General features: G+C 46.3%; 1 long non-coding RNA gene across 2 annotated transcripts; it reads right to left on the bottom strand.

The window, feature by feature from the left end:
* Positions 1-1953: 1953 nt before the first annotated feature.
* On the bottom strand, positions 1954-22044 carry LOC140203792 (uncharacterized). Of its 2 annotated transcripts, none has more exons than XR_011887397.1 (3): positions 21892-22044; positions 21522-21594; positions 1954-2125 (listed from the first exon to the last, which is right to left on the bottom strand). It is a non-coding gene; the product is annotated as an uncharacterized lncRNA (long non-coding RNA). The 2 variants fall into 2 exon arrangements; XR_011887398.1 differs by having other exon boundaries at positions 2124-2165.
* Between the last annotated feature and the right edge of the window lie 1107 nt (positions 22045-23151).

Below are 23151 nucleotides of genomic sequence, written 5' to 3'. Positions count from 1 at the left end.
TCTCAAGTCCCGGCAACATCCTTGTAAACCTTCTCTGCACTCTTTCAAACTTATTAATATCCTTCCTGTAATTAGGTGACCAAAACTGCACACAATACTCCAAATTCGGCCTCACCAATGTCTTATACAACCTCATCATAACATTCCAGCTCTTATAGTCAATACTTTGATTTATAAAGGCCAATGTACCAAAAGCTCTCTTTACGTACCTATCTACCTGTGATGCCACTTTTAGGGAATTTTGTATCTGTATTCCCAGATCCCTCTGTTCTACTGCACTCCTCAGTGCCCTACAATTTACCTTGTATGTTCTACCTTGGTTTGTCCTTCCAACGTGCAATACCTCACACTTGTCTGTATTAAGCTCCATCTGCCATTTTTCAGCCCATTTTTCCAGCTGGTCCAAGTCCCTCTGCAAGCTTTGAAAGCCTTCCTCACTGTCCACTACACCTCCAATCTTTATATCATCAGCAAATTTGCTGATCCAATTTACATTATTATCCAGATCATTATTATCCAGATGACAAATAACAATGGACCCAGCACTGATCCCTGTGGCACACCACTAGCCACAGGCCTCCACTCAGAGAAGCAATTCTCTACCACTTCTCTTTGGCTTCTTCCATCGAGCCAATGTCTAATCCAATTTACCACCTCTCCATGTATACCTAGCGACTGAATTTTCCTAACTAACCTCCCATGCGGGACCTTGTCAAAGGCCTTACTGAAGTCCATTTAGACAACATCCACTGCATTCCCTTCATCCACTTTCCTGGTAATCTCCTTGAAAAACTCTAATAGATTTGTTAAACATGGCCTACCACTCACAAAGCCATGTTGACTCTCCCTAATAAGTCTCTGTCTATCCAAATACTTGTAGATCCTATCTCTTAATACTCCTTCCAATAATTTACCTACCACTGATGTCAAACTTACTGGCCTATAATTTCCTGAATTACTTTTAGAGCCTTTTTTAAATAACAGAACAACATGAGCTATCCTCCAATCCTCCAGCACTTCACCCGTGGATACCGACATTTTAAATATATCTACCAGGGCCCCTGAAATTTCAACACTAGTCTCCTTCAAGGTCCGAGGGAATACCCTGTCAGGTCCTGGGGTTTTATCTACTCTGATTTGCCTCAAGATAGCAAGCACCTCCTCCTCTTCAATCTGTATAGATTCCATGACCTCATTACTTGCTTGCCTTATTTCCATAGACTCCATGCCAGTTTCCTTAGTAAATACGATGCAAAAAACCTATTTAAGATCTCCCCTATTTCTTTTGGTTCCATACATAGCCGACCACTCTGATCTTCAAGAGGACCAATTTTATCCCTTACAATCCTTTCGCTCTTAATATACCTGTAGAAGCTCTTTGGATTATCCTTCACCTTGACTGCCAAAGCAACCTCATGTCTTCTTTTAGCCATCCTGATTTCTTTCTTAGGTATTTTTTTGGACTTTTTATATTCCTCAAGCACCTTATTTGCTCCCTGTTTCCTACACATGTTATACATCTCTCTCTTCTTCTTTATCAGAGTTCCAATATCCCTTGAGAACCAAGGTTCCTCATTCTTACTCACTTTGCCTTTAATCCTGACAGGAACATACAAACTCTGCACTCTCAAAATTCCTCCTTTGAAGGCCTCCCACTTACCAATCACATCCTTGCCAAAGAACAACCTGTTCCAATCCATGCTTTTTAGATCCTTCCTCATTTCTTCAAATTTGGCCTTTTTCCCAGCTCTTTGTGACAACCTTAGGAAACCATGTCACCAAATACTACAGCGATATTTCTTTTCTTGTGGTCACACACAGTAGAAGAGAGAAATACGATAGAATCGATGAAGAACGAGACCCAAAGACTGACAAGCAACCGATGTGCGCAAGAAGACAAACTGTGCGAACAGCCCGATGGTTCAAGGGTAATAACTGCTCCCAAACCTGGTGATGTGAGCCCTGAGGCTCCTGTACCTCCTTCCTGATGGTAGCAGCCTGGATGGTGGGGGTCCGTGATGATGGATGCTGCTTTGTTGTGGGAGTGCTTCTCGTAGATGTGCTCAGTGGTGGGGAGGCCTTTTCCTGTGACGAGCCATTTTTCTGTTCTTGGGCATTGGTGCCTCTATAACAGGCCATGATGCAACCAATCAGGATATTTACCACTGTGCACCCATAGAAGTTTATCAAAGTTTTAGAAGACATTTAAATGATATTTTATTAGCATCACAGTCATAAGTTAGTTCCTTAAGGTTGTTATAGCAGGGGGTGATAGTGAGGATAAGTTCCCACTACCGATCAAATCCTCCCAATGCCGTGCGTCTCCAACTGTCCCTGACAACCAAGCCCATCTCCTGGCCTTCACATGTGACTTAGCTACTAAGCCTGGCAGAACCGTTTCTACTGACAGGAGATGGGGCAAAGGTGGGTTACTGGCACCTTAGAACCAGTCGCTTCGGGCATATCAGTCAGTGTGGACATGGTGAAGGATTACAAATACCTGGGGATATGAATTGACAATAAACTGGGACTGGTCAAAGAGCACTGAGGCTGTCTACAAGAAGGGTCAGAGCCGTCTCTATTTTCTCTATTTCCTGAGGAGACTGAAGTCCTTTAACATCTGCCGGACGATGCTGAGGATGTTCTACGAGTCTGTGGTGGCCAGTGCGATCATGTTTGCTGTTGTGTGCTGGGGCAGCAGGCTGAGGGTAGCAGACACCCACAGAATCAACAAACTCATTCGTAAGGCCAGTGATATTGTGGGGATGGAACTGGACTCTCTCACTGTGTGTCTGAAAAGAGGATGCTGTCTAAGTTGCATGCCACCTTGGTCAATGTCTCCCATCCACTACATAATGTACTGGTTGGGCACAGGAGTACATTCAGCCAGAGACTCATTCCACCGAGATGCAACACAGAGCGTCATAGGAAGTCATTCCTGCCTGTGGCCATCAACCTTTACAACCCCTCCCTTGGAGGGTCAGACATCCAATAGGCTGGTCCTGGACTTACTTCATAATTTACTGGCATAATTTACATATTACTATTTAACTATTTATGGTTCTATTACTATTTATTATTTATGGAGCAACTGTAACGAAAACCAATTTCCCCCGGGATCAATAAAGTATGACTATGACTATGACATGGACTTATGATGCCCCTGTGCTGATGGTGATTGTGGAGGAGATGTTCTTGTCGATCTATATCCATAGTTCTTTATCTTGCAAATTGTCTTTTTCCAAAAAGCATTACTTTTGGCCTTCTCTGTAACTTCCATCATCTCCAATGGGATCCCACCACCAAGCACATCTTTCCCTCCCACTCTCTACACGACCCCCCCCCCCCGTCCATTTGTTCCTCCTCACTGATCTCCCGCTGGGCACTTGCAAGCCGAACAGATGCCACACCTGCCCCTACACCTCCTCCATCACTACCATTCAGGGCCCCAAACAGTCCTTCCTGGCGAGGCGCCACTTCTCAGAGTGGCCTCCCATATATCGGCGAGACCCAGCACAGATTAGGAGACCGCTTCGCCGACCACCTTCACAAAAAGCCATGAAAAGTGGATCTCACACGATGGCCAGCCATTTCAATTTTACTCCCTACTCTGACGTGCCAGTCCACAGCTTCCTCTACCGCCGGGATGAGGCCACACTCAAGTTGGAGGAGCAACACCTTATATCCCACCTGGGTAGCCTCCAACCTGATGGCATGAACATCGATTTCTCAAGCTAACGGTAATGCCCCCCTCCCTTCACCACTCCCCGTTTCTGTTTTCCTCTTTCACCTTATCTCGTTACATGCCCATCCCTTCCCTCTAGTGCTCCTCCCCTTCTCTTTCTTCCAAGGTCTTCTGCCCTTTCCTATCAGATTTCCCCTTCTCCAGCTCTTTATCTCCTTCATAAACCGACATCCCCGCTCTTCTTACCCTCTCCCTCTCCTGGTTTCCCCTATCTCCTACCACCTTGTATGTCTTGCTCCCCTCCCCCACTCTCTTATGCCGACTTCTCCCCTTCCTTTCCAGCCCCGATGACGGCCCTCAGCCCAAAATGTTAACAGTTCACTCACTGCCATTGATGTTGCCTGACCTGCTGAGTTCCTCTGGCTTTTTGGGTGTGTAGCTTTGATTTCCAGCATCTGCAGTTTTCCTTCCCTTTCTCCCGTGCTCCACTCTCCTCCCCTGTCAGATCTCTTCCCTTCCAGCCCTTTACCTTTCCCACCCACCTGGCTTCACCTGTCACCCTCCAGCTATCCTCCTTCCCCCACTTCCCCTTTCCAGCCCTGAAGAAGGGTCTCGGCCCGAAACGTCGACTGATTTATTCATTTGCACAGATGTTGCCTGGAAAGCTGAGTCACGCTAGCATTTTGTGCGTGATTCTTTTCCCACAAGCTCCCTTCTGGAGAGTGTTCTAGGGCTATAAAAACAAAAGCTTCATGGCATTTGCAAAGTTTCTTCCCTCAGGCAGTTAGTCTGATCAACAATTCTCACTAGTCCGTTCTCAATCTATCTATAACCTCAGTCTCTGCACTGTAAAGGACTTTAAACCTCTTTTGATAATGCAGCTGATATGGTAAATACAAGGTGGCGTTTATATATTTTACACTCATTGTATTCCATATCTGTACTTTAACCTCTAACTTCATTCTTCATGTAATTCTTTATAACTGTTGAATGTTGTTTTTTTCTTGCATGTCACACCCTGACCAACAAATTCCTAGTACATGTAAAAGTATTCGACGAATAAAAGTTGATGCTTGATCCTTTGCAATGAATCACTAGATGCCGGAGGAACTCAGCGGGCCAGGCAGCATCGTTGGAAAAGAGTACAGTCGACGCTTCGGGCCAAAACCTTTCTGCGGGACCGGAGAGTAAAAAAGCTGAGGGGTGGATTTAAAAGGTGGGGAGGAGGGGAGAGAGAAGCACCAGGTGATAGGTGAAACCTGGAGGGGGAGGGATGAATTAAAGAGCTGGGAAGTTGATCGCTGAGATGAGGCGAGAGAGAGAAAAGGAGAAATGGAGAAGGGGTAAGGGGGGGCATTACTGGAAGTCTGAGAAATCAATGTTCATGCTATCAGGTTGGAGGCTACCCAGATGGAATATAAGGTGTTCTTCCTACAACCTAAGAGTGGCCTCATCACGACAGTGGAGGAGACCATGGATGGACTTATCGGAATGGGAATGGGAAGTGGAATTAAAATGGGTGGCCACTGGGAGATCCTGCTTCTCCTGGTGGATGGAGCACAAGTGCTCGGCAAAGTGATCACCCCATCTACGTTGGATCTCTCTGCTGTACGGGAGGCCACGCCGGGAGTGTGTAGCCTCCTGCAGATCCGGCATCTCCAGATTTTCTCTTGGTTGTTACTTGATCCTTTGTTTGGACCGGACAACGTTCATATCATGGGAGAGAAGGACGCTGCAGAAGGTGTTAAAAGAAGTACAAGTACAGTATCAAAGTTCAAAGTAAACTTATTATCAGAGAATACACCGTATACACCATATGTCACCATAGACAATCCTGAGATTCATTTTCTTGTAGGCATACTCAATAAATCCATAGACTAGTAACTACAACAGAATCAACGAAAGAACGCCCAACTAGGGCGTTCAGCTGGAGTGCAGAAGACAACAAACTGTGTAAATGCAAAAAGAAGAAATGATAATCTAAATAATTAAAGTTCAAAGTAAAATTTATTATCAGAGTACATATATGTCGCCACGTACAATCCTGAGATCCTGTTTCTGCGGGCATACTTAGCAAATCTGTAAACCGTGATGGAAAGCCGAAGGCTTTTTTCCCCAGGGCTGAAATGGCTAAGTCGAGGGGGCAGAATTTTAAGGTGCTTGGAAGTAGGTACTGAGGGGATGTCAGAGGTAAGTTTTTCACACAGAGAGTGGTGGGTGCGTGGAACGCACTGCCAGCCATGCGACTGGCACTGCCTGCCAGTCTTTTAAGAGCTTAGAAAAATAGAGGGCTATGTGCTAGGGAAATTCCCGGCAGGTTCTAGAGTGGGTTTCATGGTCGGCACAACATTGTGGGCCGAAGGGCCTGTCATGTGCTATGTTCTATGTTCTATGTTCTAAACATTAGGAACTGTTAACTGTAAACAAACTGCAATGCAGATATCAACAAATAGCAATAGATAATGAGCATGAAATAAAAAAAACACAGCAGAGTCCTAAAATGAGTGTGGTTATCCCCTTTTGTTCAAGAGCCTGATTTATGGGGTAGTGACTGTTCTTGAACCTGGTGGTGAGAGTCCTGAGGCTCCTGTGCCTTCTTCCTGACGGCAGCAGCAAAAAAAGAGCGTGGCCTCGATGGTGAGGTTCTTTGATGACGGATGCTGCTTTTCTAGGCAAGGTTTCATGTAGATGTGCTCACTGGTTGGGAGGGTGTTACCTGTGATATACTGGGCTAAATCCATTAACTTTTGTAAGATCTTCCACTCAAAGACATTGGTGTTCCCATACCAGGCTGTGATGTCCCCTGTCACCACATGATTATAGAAGTTTGCCAAGGTTTTCAATGATAGGCTAAACCTCTGCAGTCTCCTGAGAAAGTAGAGACACTGTCGTGTTTTCTTCACAATAATATTTATATGACAGGTCCAGGACAGGTTCTCTGAGATAGAGAGACACAGGAATTTAAAGTTGCTGACCCTTGCCACCTCCGATTCTCCGATGATTACTAGTGTAACGCTCAGTTATATTGGCTCGTATATGTCTAGGGGAAATCCCATCCGGCACCTGCCTCAACGCTTCCCACGGAGTCGGTTGCCGCCCGAATCAATCCCAAACATCAATCATCAGCCAGCACACCCAGTACGTTTTACCAAGTACACTTTATAGATATTACTAAATCTATGAAATTAATATAAATTCGATACAGAAAAGGAAGTAATGAAAAAAGGCGCCAAGACTTATCAAAGTCCAAGTTCTTCGCGCGCAACCGTTGGAGCTCAATCGATTCCTGACGACCACCCGAAGTGATCGACCGGAGCCTTCCTGCACGTCCGCCGTCCTCCCCGTCTCTCCTCCGACTCCCCGCCAAAACCCCGTCCACAGTCATATGATACAGCACTATCATCCGAAAACAGAACGATACATGACCACCCATTGGTTAATAGCACCCTGCTATCTGTATTCACCCAAGCAACTGTCTAGCTGGAGACTTTCTCAGCATTTAACATAACAAAGCAGCACTCCCCAGTATAACATAACAAAGAAGCCATTTTAAATTTAACATACAAAAAAAGAAAGACCCCGTACACTAGCTCATGGACCTCTGGTTTCCCTCTCCTGAAGTCTACAATCATTTCCTTGGACCTACCGACTCTGAGTGAGAGGTTGTTGCTATTACACCACTCAGCCAAGTTTACCGTTTCTCTCCCGCATGCTAATTCATCACCCCATATGACACAAACCACAGCAGTGGTGTCATCAGCAAACTTGTGTGTGTGGTGTTGGGGCTCTACTTCGCCACCCAGTCGTAGCCGTCAAGGTGGCGCCAGTGTGCATCGGTGCCTCTCTGCTGGCTGCAGGGATTAGTTAAATAATAAGCAAAAAATATCGAGAACTTGAGATGAAGAGCCCTTAAAACTGAATCTCTGGGTTGCAGGAATATTTCAATGTTGGGGCAAGTGAAGTTGAGTGAAGTTATCCCCTTTGGTTCAAGAAAGTGATGGTTGAGGGGTAGTAACTGTTCCTGAACCTGGTGGTGTGAATCCTAAGGCCCCTGTACCTCCTTCCTGATGGCAGCAGGGGGAAGACAGCCACGGCCTGGGTGGTGCGGGGGTTCCCGATGGTGGACGCTGTTTTCCTGTGACAACAGTTTGTGTAGATCTGCTCAGTGGTTGGGAGGGCTTTACCCGTGATGGACCTTTGATCAGAACTGAGAGTGCGTAATGATCACAGGAAAGCCGGCCCCAGATCCAATTTTCCTTCTCAAAGAGTTGAACTCTCAGGGATTAACCAACCAAAGACGTTCACATTATTGGCAGGTGGATATCCCACAGTTGTGGAGAGAAGCAGCAGTGGCGAGACCACTGAGCTTATAAAGTCCGTCTTACTTATTTCGATTTTTTAATTTTACTTAGAGCTAAAGAGTGGAACAGTCTCTTCTGTCCCAACAAGTCTCAGGGCCCAGCAACCCGCCTATTTAACACTAGCCTAATAGCAGGACACTAATTGTGTGGGCAAGTGGTTAAGGCATTCGACTAGCGAGCTGAAGGTCGTGAGTTCGAGCCCCAGCCGAGGGAACGTGTTGTGTCCTTGAGCAAGGCACTTAATCACACATTGCTCTGTGACGACACTGGTGCCAAGTTGTATCGGCCCTAATGCCCTTCCCTTGGACAACATCGGTGTCGTGGAGAGGGGAGGCTTGCAGCATGGGCAACTGCTGGTCTTCCATACGACCTTGCCCAGGCCTGCGCCCTGGAGAGTGAAGACTTTCCAGGCGCAGATCCATGGTCTCACAAGACTAACGGATGCCTTAAATCGCAGGACAATTTGCAATGACCTTGTAACCTCCCGGTATGTCTTTGGACTGGGAGAGGAAACCAGAGCACCCGGGGAGAAACCCATGTGGTTCACTGGGAGAACATACACACCCCTTACAGACGGCACTGGTGTTGAAGCCTGAACTCTGGAACGGCTCGAGCTGCAACAGCGGCACATGGGCCGTTGCAATACTGTGGCGCCCTGTTATTTACTACAATGTTATTCATTGATCATCCGGAATGTGTGGGGTGTCCAGGGAGGGGGGGTAGCGCCTCTGGTTAGGGGGCTTGTCACGTCCCTACCGCGGCAGCTCACTGAGCTTTGGTCCCCACCAGACACTCAGCTCTCACCATAAAAGCATAGAACATTACAGCACAGAAACAGGCCTTTTGGCCCTTCTTGGCTGTGTGGAACCATTTTTCTGCTTAGTCCCACTGACCTGCACCTGGACCATATTCCTCCATACACCTCTCATCTGTGTACCTGTCCAATTTTTTCTTAAATGTTAAAAGTGAATCCACATTTACTACTTCATCTGGCAGCTCATTCCACACTCCCACCGCTCTCTGTGTGAAGAAGCCCCCCCCCCAATGTTCCCATTAAACTTTTCCCCCTTCACCCTCAACCCTTAACCCATGTCCTCTGGTTTTTTTCTCCCCTCGCCTCAATGGGAAAAGCCTGCTTGCAGTCACTCCAGTGGCTCCAAGTGTCTGTTTGGATGTGACAGCGGCCACACACCCGGTACACTGCTTCGACCGGCGGGCTGAACCAGGTGAGGGTAGCCAGCGGTCTCACACCCCGGTGAGTTAGGGTTCGTGCCTGGCCCAGCGAGGCAAAGTCAGCTCCGGCGGACTGAATGGACGAGATCTACGGTGAGATCCAAGTGGCCAGGAAGGCGGTGTTCTGCAGCGTTCTGCGGAGAGCGAAGGGCGCGATGAGGCCCAGAGGACGTCATGGTCACCCACTGCGACCAAGGAAGACCCCCGTTTGTGGCGCTTGCTCGTACCTCTGGACCTGGACTTCTGAGGACCAGGGAGCGCAGCTGCCCCAGTGCAACACCCTTCCCTTTTAAACACTCTCCCGCGCAGGTTTCCTGTCATCGTCAGACATGATGGACAACCACATCATTGATAAGTCCAACATGGAGCTCCGAAGCAGCAAGGACGAGGTGTTTGCCTACAGAAGGAGCGTTTCAGACCAGCAGCAGATATGCGTTTAAAAGGAAGATGAACAGCTGAGAAGTAAGGGAATGGGAGATACGCCCAGTGGCCATGCTATGCGGTGCACCTGTACTCCCGCTGGGTAACGCAAATATACAATCAGCCCATCATGCGGCGGCAACTGGATGCATAAGAGCACGCAGACATGGTCAAGAGGTTCAGCTGTTGTTCAGACCAAACATCAGAGTGGGGAAGAAATATGACCTAATGGTTGTTGGTGCCAGACAGGGTGGTTTGAGTATCTCAGAAACTGTTGATCTCCTGAGAGAATGGTGTGAAAAACAAAACAAAAAAAATCCAGCGAGCGGCAGTTCTGCGGGTGAGAGCGCTATGTTCATGATAGAGGTCCGAGGAGAATGACCAGACTGGTTCAAGCTGACAAGAGCTGCGGCATAAACTGAAGTAACAGCAGCAGCGTGCAGAAGACGGGTGGCCCAAGCCATCGCCAGTGCTTTTCAGGGATTGTCCGCCCGGTGTATAAGAGCGTCTCTGCATAGCTTGTCAAACCTTGAAGTGGATTGGCTACAGCAGCCTAGAAAATTACAAGCATACACTCAATGGCCACTTTGTTAGGTTCAGAAGGAAGTTCATGCAGAAGGTTGGAACAATTTCTATGTAATTGCTTTTAAGTACTACTTGTAATTCTTTACTGTCCTCATCCAATTATCGAAGATGGCCAGACATTACAAGTAATAAATCCAATAAAGAATTTCAAAGCTTTAGTACACAGACTATTGAGCGTATGGAGCTCGATCGCACAGGGAATGCTTGAAGACAATTAGAGTGATGTAGGGTATGCTGAAAAAAACTGTTAAATACCAAGCAGATAAGCAATGAACTCTTGGGAAATCCTGAAATATTTTCTCTAGAATATCAAAGGTTGAGGGGCGAGCTGATAGAGGTTTACAAAGTTTTGAGAGACATTGATTAGTTTAGATAGACTTTTTTTTACCAGGATTGAAGTGTCCTAGAGGAACAAGCACAAAATGCTGGAGAAATGAGGCAGTTCAGGTGGCATCTCCAGAAAGCAATGAACAGTTGACATTCCAGGACGAGACCCTTCTTCAGGTTTCGGGCAATCCATGGCCATTAGGAGTCTTAATGTAGGATCTCGGTCTGAAAAGACCGACTGTTCATTCCTCCATAGCCAAATGAGTTCCTTCAGCATTTTGCGCTCGTTCTTCTGGATTTCCAGTATCTGCAGAATCTTCTGTGTTTATTAAATCTGGGGTTTATGAATCTGGGGTTGAAAGGGTAAGTTCATCAGCATAAACATCACTGAGGATCTCACGTGGTCTGTACACATTGGCTGTGTGATGAAAAAAGCACAACATCACCTCTTTCACCTCAGATGGTTGAAGAAGTTTGGTATGGGCCCCCAGATCTTAAGAACTATCTATAGAGGCACAATTGAGAGCATCCTGACTGGCTGCATCACTGCCTGGTATGGGAGCTGTACCTCCCTCAATCGCAGGACTCTGCAGAGAGTGGTGCGGACAGCCCAGCGCATCTGTAGATGTGAACTTCCCACTATTCGGGACATTTACAAAGACAGGTGTGTAAGCAGGGCCCGAAGTTTCATTGGGGATCCGAGTCACCCCAACCACAAACTGTTCCAGCTGCTACCATCCGGGAAACTGTTCCAGCTGCTACCATCCTGGCTTTTATGGTACCACAGCATAAAAGCCAGGACCAACAGTCTCCAGGACAGCTTCTTCCACCGGGCCATCAGACTGATTAATTCGCGCTAATACAATTGTATTTCTATGTTATATTGACTGTCCTGTTGTACATGCAATTTATTACAAATTACTATAAATTGTACGTTACACATTTAGATGGAGACGTAACATAAAGATTTTTACTCCTCATGTAAGTAATAAAGTCAATTCAATTCATTTCAAATGCAAGAAGGCATCTGGGTGGCAGGGTGGAGATATGGAGATACGTCTCTACCAAAGGAAGTGTAAGGTGATCCTTCTCTTCGCTAGCCCGCAGGTCAACTTTAGACAATATGTAGCACCCCCCCCCCCACTGACCCACCGACCCACACCATCTGGGTCACGTGATCTATGATCTCCCTCATGTCTCTGTTAAACTTCAGTCCTCTCATTTCTGATAAATTTTCCATGGGAACAGGGCTATGTGCATTCACAGTATCTCTGCCATCATAATTTCCTCATCATCATAAAGTCAATTGCATTGAATTGTCTTTATTTCTCACTCCGCATGTATATGAAGGATGTAAGGAATAAAGTCAAGTCAATTCAAGTCACACTTCAGGTTGGTAAATTCTATGGAATAAAATCTAAGCCTGCCCTACCTTATCCTATAACTCAAGTCCTCGAGTCCTGGCAAAACTTTTGTTAACCTTCCTTGTGTTTGTCTAGTCTGATTGATGAAGAATGCCCTCGGGTAATACCTCCTAGAAGAACATTGGTGTTTTCGAGTTCTCAGCAGTTTAGGTCCAGAGGGCACAGCCTCAGAATAGAAGGACATTTCTTTAGGACAGAGTGGCTGAACAGAGCTCAGTTCTGGGTTAGTGTCTGGACAGCAGCATTCAGACAGTAACTCAAGGAAGAGTGTTGTATGGGTTAGTCTCTGTGTAAAAGGGCAGGTGACAAAACAATATGGGATCAAACAATGGTGCAGAGCTGCAGAGGGATATTCAGCTGTAAGGGGAGTGGGAGGGATTCCACTCCTTGTCGTCGTGACTTGGAGAAATGATCACTCTGGATAAATCCCAGAGATTCTTTATGTTTTCGCAATCTGCAAAATTCACTTCAATAACCCATCCAGGCATTGCACAGTCCACTGGCCAGGTTCAAAACCAGCTACTTCCCTTCAACCACAAACAGGAGAAAACCTGCCGATGCTGGAAATCCGAGCAACACACACAAAACGCTGGAGGAACTCAGCAGGTTGGGCAGCATCTACTGAAGGGAATGAATGGTCGACATTTCGGGACCCGAAAGGTGGACTGTTTGCTCTTTTCCATAGATGCTGCCTGACCTGCTGAGTTCCTCCAGCATTTTGTGTGTGTGTGTGTGTGTTGCTTCCATCCAACCACTCAGTTCTTGAACCATCCAGCATAACCCTAATCTCCTCCTCGGTTAAGCAACGCTATGACTACTTTGAATAACATGCACTGAGAACATTAGAAACAGGAGCAGGAGTCGGCCATCTGGCCCATCGAGCCTGCTCCGTCCTTCAATAAGATCATGGCTGACCTGGCCATGGACTCATCTCCACCTACCTGCCTTTGCCCATAACCCTTCATTCCCCTAATGGACTAAAATGGACCCTTATTGTTTCTTTGTATTAATGTGTTCTTTCTTATTAAAAAAAAGTTTGTTAAGTTCAAGATAGTCAGAGTGCAGAACAGTTCCTCCCACCCCATCATCCTCAACATGGGCGCCCCTGTCCCACCTCCCTGGGCTGTGTGCTGAGTCCATTGCTGCACACTCTGCTCACACACCACTGCACGGCCAAACGCCCGAGCGATCACATGGTGGAGCTTGCTGGTGACACGACAGCGGTGGGGCCCATCACCAACAGCGATGAAGCAGCCCACTGAGACGAGGTGCAAGAGCTCGAGGCCTGGTGCCAGGGAAATACCCTCTCCCTAAATGTCAACAAGACAAAGGAGATGGTTATCAGCCTCAAGAGAACTCGCACCACCTGCACCCCTCTGTACAGCGAGGGAAAAGCCGTGCAAACTGCGAGCAGTTTCAAACTCCTGGGAGTGCACGCCTCGCACAACCCCTCGTGGTGCCAGCGCACATCCTACACGATCAGGAAAGCTCACCGACACCTCTGCTTTCTGAGGAGGCTGAAGGGAGCTGGGCTTTGCACATCCATACTCACATCATTCTACAGACGTACAGTGGGGAGCATCCCAACCTGCTGCATTGCTGCTCGGTACGGAAACTGCACTGCGGACGAGAGGAAAGCTCGACAACGGGTAGTGACAACTGCCCAATGCTTCGCCGTCACCAGCCTACCTGGCGTCAAGGACATATAAACTGAAAGATGCTGGATATGGGCCAGTAACATCAAGAAGGATTCCACCCTCTCTGCTCCTGGACTGTTTGTCCCGCTCCCTCAGCATCCACGCCAGGACCACCACACTCAACATCAGTTACTTCCCCCAAGCAGTAAGGCTGATCAACACCTCCACCCTCTAACCCACCCCTCCACACCCCCAGCCACCACGACGTTATCATTTCCTGTCAGAGTCATCTTACCAACAGACGCTCCTGTGCCTTGCATCACTTTATGGACATACAATCAATCTGTGTACACAGTCAATCTGTGTACTTAAGGTATCTTATGTGTTTATATTTATTGTGTTTTTTAAAATTATTATTGTGCTCTTTATCTTATTGTCTGTGTGTGTGTGTTTTTTTGTGCTGCTTCAGATCCGAAGTAACAATTACCTTGTTCTCCGTTCCACTTGTGGGCTGGAAATGACATTAAGCAATCTTGAATCTTCTTCCTGTGAAGATTGCATCTCTTATGCTCTGTGCCTGTGACACTGAGGCAAGTCAGTTTTTCCTTGCACCTATGCATGCATGAATATAGTAAGAAACTTGACTTTGACTTTGATGGCCTCTGGTCCCAACTGCCTCACCTTCAGCAGAGAGGTCCAATGCCTCTGCACCTCCAGCACACACCGGAAGATTGGAGAATCTCCACCTTTTCCTTGTTGGAGGCCCAGCCAGTTCCTTGCACATCTGGAGAAGACGGATGCTTATGTGAGAATGCTGATCTTGGACTACAGTTCAGCATCCAACACCGTAATTCCCTCCAGGCTCGACAGGAAGCTCAGAGACTTTGGCCTTCACCCTGTCTCGTGCACCAGATCCTGCACTTCCTGTCAGATCACCGGCAGGTGGTAAGAGTGGGCTCCCTCACCTCTGCCCCTCTGACCCTCAACACAGGTGCCCCTCAGGGCTGTGTGCTAAACCCCTTCTTTACCCTCTGTATACCCATGACTGTGTTGCCACCCACGGCTCCAAACTGCTAATTAAATTTGCTGACGACACTACACTGATTGGCCTAATCTCAAATAACAATGAGCCAATCTGTAAGTGAGGAAGTCATCACCTTGACACAGTGGTGTCAAGAAAACAACTTCTCCCTCAATGTCACAAAAACAAAGGAGCTGGTTGTGGACTACAGGAGGAATGGAGTCTAGCCCCTGTTGACATCAATAGATCTGCGGTTGAGAGGGTGAACAGCTTTAAATTCTTCGGCATAAACATCACCGAGGACCTCACGTGGTCTGTACACACCGGCTGTGTAGTGAAAAAGGCACAACAGCACCTCTTTCACCTCAGACGGTTGAAGAAGTTTGTTGTGGGCCCCGAAATTCTAAGAACTTTCTACAGGGGCAAAATTGAGAGCATCCTGACTGGCTGCATCACTGCCTGGTATGGGAACTGTACTTCCCTCAATCACAGGACTCTGCAGAGAGTGGTGTGGACAGCCCAGCGCATCTGTAGTTGTGAACTTCCCATGACTCAGAACCTTTACAAAGACAGGTGTGTAAAAAGGGCCTGAAGGATCATTGGGGACCCGAGTCACCCCAACCACAAACTGTTCCAGCTGCTACCATCCGGGAAACGGTACCGCAGCATAAAAGCCAGAACCAACAGGCTCCGGGACAGCTTCTTCCACCAGGCCATCAGACTGATTAATTCACGCTGACACAATTGTATTTCTATGTTACATTGACTGTTCTATTTATTATAAATTACTATAAATTGCACACTGCACATTTAGATGGAGACATAAAGATTTTTGCTCCTCAGGTATATGAAGGATATAAGTATTAAAGTCAATTCGATTCCACTGCCACTTTTCTTACCCTTCCCGCTTCAAAGTTCAAAGTAAATTTATGATCAAAGTACGTAATGTATTCGTTACCATATACAACCCTTCGATCCATTTTCTTGAGGGCATTCACAGTAGGACAGAGAAATACAACAGAATTAATGAGAAAAACCGCACAGGAAAACTGACAAACAACCATTGTGCAAAAGAAGGCAAATTGTGCAAATATATGAAATAAATAAATAAACAAATAATACTGAGAACATGAGTTGTAGAGTCCCTGAAAGTGAGATAGGTTGTGGAGTCCATTCGGAGTTGAGGTGAATGAAATTATCCTTGCTGGTTCAAGAGCCTGATGGTTGAATGGTAATAATTGTTCCTGAATCTGGTGGTGTGGGATCTAATGCTCCTGTTCCTCCTTCCCTGTGACCTTTAACCCCACCCAAATCTCTCCAGTTTAAAGGAGTAGCCATGGAAACTCTGTGACTCTGGGAATTCTCATCTTTGGCTTCTTCTCGGAGGAGAAGATGGCGACACGACGGCAGTGCGCGCGGCCACTTTGGTGGTGATGTCTGTTATCTGTCAAGTAGGGGACCGTGCACAATCCTGATTTGATGGAGACGGACGTGAGAGTATGGAGGAACATCTGGAAAACTTCTGAAATGCCCGCTTCGCTGCCGCTGCTACTGTGTGGTAACCGGAATCTCCGGAGCGGAAAGCCCCAAAATCCTCGGCTTTGCTTGTTTCAGCGGCCGGGGTGAGGTTGAAGGTGCTCGGCAGAGGATGGCGCTCGGGAGGCGGTATCGGAGAGGCTGCTCGGAAGCTCGAAGTTTCTGGACGGACGGACTCAGTGTCGGCTGTGGTCGGCTGCTTCCAAGGTATTGGCAAGTTGAGGTTTATGGCAGGGAGTTTCTCCCTTTTGCCGCCTGCTATCGGGGACTCAGGAATCGATCGACTCGGGGACTTTTGAGACATTATTTACCATGCCCATGGTTTGTTCATCAAATTATGGTATTGCTTTGCACTGCTGTAACTATATGTTATAATTATGTGGTTCTGTCAGTGTTAGTCTTTGGTTTGTCCTGTTTTCTGTGATATCACTCTGGAGAAACATTGCATCATTTCTTAACGCATGTATGCATTTCTAAATGACAATAAAAGAGGACTGGGTGTTCTCATAATCTAATCTAATCTACACTGTGAGCAGTAGTTTTTTGTGGTGACGCAACATTTTTTTCATGAATCATAGCATTTTTAATAATTATTGAATGTAAGGTGCACTTTTTATACATCGCTGGCTTAATCATGGTCGTGCAGGTAGAATTTATGCAGTTTTTAGGTACATTTTATTGATATCAACAGGCCCTTTTGGCCAGTGAGCATGCTCTTCCCAATTACACCCATGAGACCAATCAACCTACCAACCAGTACACCTTTGGACTGTGGGAGGAAACCAGAGCACCTGGAGGAAACCCACATGGTCATGGGAAGAACTCCTTACCGACAGCAGTGGGAATTCAACCCGGGTTGCTAGTTCTGTATCTCCAAGAGGACCACAACCTTGTCGTAGGGTTTGGAGGCTTGTGTGCCTCAATGACCCGGAGAGCTATGCTGGCTGGAGTCCGGGCTTTATGCTTTGGCTCTTGGTAGGGTCATCCATGACAAACAGGTCCAAGAGTAGAGACCAGACTAAGAGTTGCCCACCAGTCCTCCAGGGTTTGAGGGTTCAGCTCAGGCCAACAACCCTGACTAGTCAACCTGTAATGGAAACAGCAATGAGGAATCCTTCTACGTCTGAGTGCGAAGGTGTTTCTGAGTCTCCATCCAGAATGACGGTAGTGAAAACCAAGTGGAAGCTACTGGCATAATGAAGGAAGCCCTGAACATCACCAAGACCAAGGCCAAAATTGGTTTTGATGGCCAAGGACAGACAGAGATGGAGGACCTTCACTGCTGCCCTAAATGTCAGCGGTGTATCGCCAGTCAGGTAACAGGCTAGTCTGATAATAGTTACTATAAATGCTATGTTAGCAAGCCATTTTATTAAAGGAGAGACAGAAAGACAGAGAGAGAGAGAGAGAGAGAGAGAGATGGAGGGTAGGAGGGAGAGAGAGATCAGTGACACATGGAGGATAGAAAATCGGAGGGCCATGGCGGAGGGGTAAGAGGGAATGGTTAAAATCTTGGAGTAGCTTAGAGTTAGAGAGGTTAGAGTATTAAATCTTGGAGTGATCTTGGAGCAGGTTAAAATGTCAGTACAACATTATGGGTTAAACGGCCTCTAATGTGATGTAATGTTCACATAGTTTATGATGGATAAGTGGGCCAACTTGGAAGAACGCAGAGGTCTCAGAAAATTGAGAACCGAAGCATTCATTTCGGCACCTGCAGCTGTTTGTTTTTCTAAATATGGCATCGGTTTATAAATGCACAGACATAGTTGCTGCTGTGCATTGAATTCCACCTCTGAAATCTGAGTCCATCAAAGTCAATTTAACGACTGCAGAACAAGATACAACATATGCTCAGTACCGAAATTTATCACTCAAGTGCAAAGACCAATACCTTAATGTCTTCCAAGGCATCACAGCCACATTTAATGATCTCACATTAAATCTGTTCAGCTCATCTGTTCAAGGAAGGCCTGTTGTGAGACTAATGGACTTTTCACAGCACAGATTATTAGCACTGACAAAAGAAATTCTTCAATAGCTCAGTGGTTCAATTTAATATCAGACAATGTATACAGTATACAACATCAAATTCTTACTCTCCAGAGACACCCACAAAACATGAAAAACCCCAAAGAATAAATGACAGAAACGTCAGAACCCTCCCATGCACAAACAGCAGCAAAATCATCGACCCTCCCCCCAACTTGCACCAGCAAAGGCACCAACCACCTCCCCCCAACACTATGCAAGCAAAAGCTCCCTGATAGACCCTGGTCTAGAGTCCATAATAGATAGATAGATAGATAGATAGACATACTTTATTGATCTCGAGGGAAATTGGGTCTCGTTAGAGTTGCACCAACCAAGAAGTATAAATATAGCAATATAAAGCCATAAATAATTAAATAATAATATGTAAATTATGCCAGATGGGAATAAGTCCAGGACCAGCCTATTGGCTCAGGGTGTCTGACTCTCCAAGGGAGGAGTTGTAAAGTTTGATGGCCACAGGCAGGAATGACTTCCTATGACACTCTGTGTTGCATCTCGGTGGAATGAGTCTCTGGCTGAATGTACTCCTGTGCCAACCAGTACATTATGTAATGGATAGGAGGCATTGTCCAAGATGGCATGCAACTTGGACAGCATCCTCTTTTCAGACACCACTGTCAGAGAGTCCAGTTCCATCCCCACAGCATCGCTAGCCTTACGAATGAGTCTGTTGATCCTGCTGGTGTCTGCTACCCTCAGCCTGCTGCCCCAGCACACAACAGCAAACATGATCGCACTGGCCACCACAGACAAACAAACCACGGTCTATAACTCAACACGTCAGTATCTTAGTCAGGCTCTCTCTCACCAGCGAGGGAGGAAGAGAGGTCACTTCTGCAACAGATGCTAAACGTCCAGGGTAACATGCACAAGATGCTGGAAGATCCCATCCAGCAGTCATGGAGAGGAATAAACAGGCCACCTCTCAGGCTGAGACCCTTCATTAGCATTGAAATAATATTTCAAGTTATTCCACAAACATTACCCTTGCCTTCAAAATCTACACCGTTATGATCTTGCACGTTATTTATGAGGTATGTTTTTCTCTTTTTCATTTGCACGTTTCTTTTTAAAAACCTTTTGCACACCATGTGTTTGCCCGCCCTGTTGGGTGTGTTTTTCATTGATTCTATTATGGTTTTTGGATTTACTGAAAAATGAATCTCAGGATTGTATAGTACTGTGCAAAATACTTGTGTATGTCTACAGTACACAGCTAGGGTGCCCAAGACTTTTGCACAGTACCCTAGCAATTTTATGTATTGCACTGTACTGCTGCCATAAAAAAAACAAATTTCATGACAGATGTGAGTGATGATAAACCTGATTCTGATCTGGGTCTCTACATGGTTGGGAAAAGGGGAAGGGAGAGGGGAGGGAGTGAGTATCATCAGAGAGATGTTTTGTAATGATCAATAGACCAATTGTTTGGAATCAAATGGCTTTGGCTGGTATCTCAGGGCTGGGTGTGTCTGCACCTACACCACCACCCTCCACTGGCTCTCCTTCTCTGTTGCCCGTCCCACACCCCTCCCACAGTGCTCATCCCTCGCCATTCCCTACATCCTTTGCTCCCACATCAAAGTTGCTGGTGCAGGCCAGGCAGCATCTCTAGGAAGAGGTGCAGTCGACGTTTCGGGCCGAGACCCTTCGTCACTCTCAGACTTGCTCTCCGCTGCACATTGGCAAGCACAATACTGTACAAGTGTCTTTGGTACTTTAGCTGTGTGTACGTGCCTAAGACTTTTGCACAGCACTGTATTTGTCAATGAGAAACAGAGACTACCTCCCCCCAGTGGTAGCAATGAGAAGAGGGCATGTCCTAGATTGGGAAGGTCCTTACGATGGATGACTCCTTTCTGAAGCATCACCTTTTGAAGATGTCCGCGGTGCTGGGGAGGCTAGTGCCCATAACAGCTGGCTGAGTTTGAGATGCTCAGCAGCTTTTTATGATTCCTGGGTCCATGGACTGTACAGAAACCTGATGCCAGGAGGAAGAAGCTGTTCTTAAAAACTAAAAAATAACAAATTCTCTCTCCAGATATCTGTCCAACTTGCAGAGTAGTTCCTGTATCCTCTGTTTTAACTTAACTACGCAGATTTGGGTGGCGTGGTAGCCGAGTGGTTAGCACAGCGCTTTACAGTGCAGGCGGCACAGGTTCAACTCCTGCTGCTGCCTGTAAGGAGTTTGTACGCTCCCCACGTTTGTGTGTGGGTTTCCTCCTTGCCTCCTGGTTAGGCTGGGATTAAATTGGGGGATTGCTGGGCAGCGCGGCTCAAAGGGCCAGAAGAGATATTCCATGTTGTATCTCAATAAATATTAATTTTCACAAACAGAGCACAAACGGATGATCCAGGTTCTTGTGCGCGTCCAAGCGGGCTCTTCGCCGCTGTTCCCTCTAAGCTGCGCGGGTGCATGACCGCACATTAACTGAAATGCTCCCACGCACATAGCCTTCGTTGCCACGCAGCTGGAATTTCCTTTTCCATAAAGTGCCACGCAGCTTTCTGGCCAGGTTGTCATGCAGGTGAGAAACTGCTAGAAAGTTCAGCAGGCTAATGAACGGGGAAGCAATTAAAAGGGAGAGAGAGAGTACAGCGCGAGCTGAGACAGGAGCTGGGAAGTCACCATGGTAACAGCTCAGAGCGCTTGAGCTAACGGACGCTGGAATTTTGGATGGATTATAAAAAGTTCATCCTTCGGTCTGATAACGGCAGAGGAAACACGACACGAGAGAACTGTGGAAGCTACCCCAGAAACCACTGGTGGAGTTTAAGACCACCACGAGGGTGGAGGCAACGGACCGATTAATTTCGACCCGTGATTACCAGTGCGGGTAAGAGTTTGCCTGTGGGGGTCTGCTGGTGGTGAACCCGTGCCGTGGGTTGGTAGACCATTCCCTAGAAGGGGCTCTGTCCATCTGTGTCTGTGTGGGGTCACACGGAGTGACTCTGAAGGCTTCGGAAGCAAGAACAACTAAAGCTGCCAACTTGAACATCAACTCAATTAACTCTCTCTCTCTTTCCATCAATTCAACTCGACAAAGTGAACTGAACTGCTTAAACTTACCTGGCACTGTAAGACTGATATCTACCTCCTGGACTATTATTTTTGTATCCACACACACATTTACAGATATATATATATATATAATAGTTTATAACTTGTATTGTATTATTCGGTTTAATGATATTAATTCATAGTAGCAATAAATATAGTCTTAATTTATGGCAAACCAGACTCCAGGTGTGTTCCATTTCTGCTGGTCCTTTTCAATTTCCTGCTTAGTGCAAGGGTAGGTCTGAGCAGCTGTAAAAAATACAGAGGAAATGTTGCTGCTCACTGTTGCAAAACCAAAGCCTTATCAGCCCATTCAAGATAACAAGAAAGATCTCACTAAATGTTTAATAAGGGAGTTTTCCCTGGTGGCTCGGCCAGCATTTGTTTCTCAATCAGCCACATTAAAGTGATAATCTAACCATTCAGTGATTGTTGGAATTTGTTGTGAACATTCAGGCAGCTAGTTTGTAAGAACACTTTGATAATGCCTTTAAATTAATCCATTGGCAAAATAACACTCAGTAATAGAATTACAGAAACACTCACAGCAGGTCGGAGGGACTCAGCAGGTCAGGCAGCATCAGTGGAAACGGTAGGTCGACATCTCAGGCCGGAGCCCTTCGTCAGGACTGAAGAAATAAGGAGGGGGAAGCATTTGAAGAATGCTTGTAGTTTCAGTTGAAAAACCAGTAATTTGAAAGACAAAGGGGTGGGGGAGGGGAAGCATTGACGTCATAGGCAAGAAAACAATGGGTAGTAGAAGAAGGAAGCGGAACCATGAGGGAGGAGATAGGCAGCTGGGGGAGGGGGCAGAGTGACATAGGGATAGGGTAAGGGATGGGGAGGGAATTACCAGAAGTTGGAGAATTCTATGTTCATACCAAGGGGCTGGAGACTACCTAGGCGGTATGTGAGGTGTTGCTCCTCCAACCTGAGTTTAGCCTCATCATGGCAGTAGAGGAGGCCATGTATGGACATATCTGAATGGGAATTAGAAGCAGAGTTGAAGTGGTTGAATTCGCTGCCAATAGAATTACAGAGCAATACAACATGGAAACGGGTCCATCAGACCAAATTGCCCATGCCGGCCAAACTAGTCCCATTTGACTGCATTTGGCCCATGTGTGCCTCGACTTCCTTAGGAGTTTGTGGAGATTTGGCATGACACCTAAAACTTTGACAAACTTCTATAGATGTGTAAAGAACATATTAACTGCCTGATTCACGGCTTGGTATGGAAACACCAATGCTCTTGAATGGAAAATCCCACAAAAAGTAGTGGATTTAGCTCAGTCCATCATGGGTAAAGCCCTCCCCACCATTGAGCACATCAATATGAAACCCTGTCGGAGGAAAGCAGCATTTAACATCAGAGATCCTCACTACCCAGGTCATGTTCTTTACTCACTGCTGCCATCAGGTAGAAGGTACAAGAACTTCAGGGCTCTCACCACTAGGCTCAGGAACAATTATTACCCCTCAACCGTCATGCTCTTGAACAAAAGGGGATAACTACACTCACTTATCCATCTATTGAGATGTTCTCACAACCAATAATCTCACTTTAAGGACTCTTTATCTCACGTTCTCGTTATTTATTGCTATCTATTTATATTTGCACTTGCACAGTTTGTTGTCTCCTGCACTCTGGTTGATCTTTCATTGATCCTGTTTACAGTTACTATTCTATAGATTTGCTGAGTATGCCCGCAGGAAAATGAATTTCAGGGTTATATATGGTGACATATATGTACTTTGATATGAATTCACTTTGAATGTTAGAGATTTCCTCTCCAAGACCTGTCC

Source organism: Mobula birostris, chromosome 10 (assembly GCF_030028105.1).
Source record: "Mobula birostris isolate sMobBir1 chromosome 10, sMobBir1.hap1, whole genome shotgun sequence".
NCBI lineage: Eukaryota > Metazoa > Chordata > Chondrichthyes > Myliobatiformes > Myliobatidae > Mobula > Mobula birostris.
Note: the sequence above shows the minus strand (reverse complement) of the source record. Positions and strands in the feature narration are given on the sequence as shown.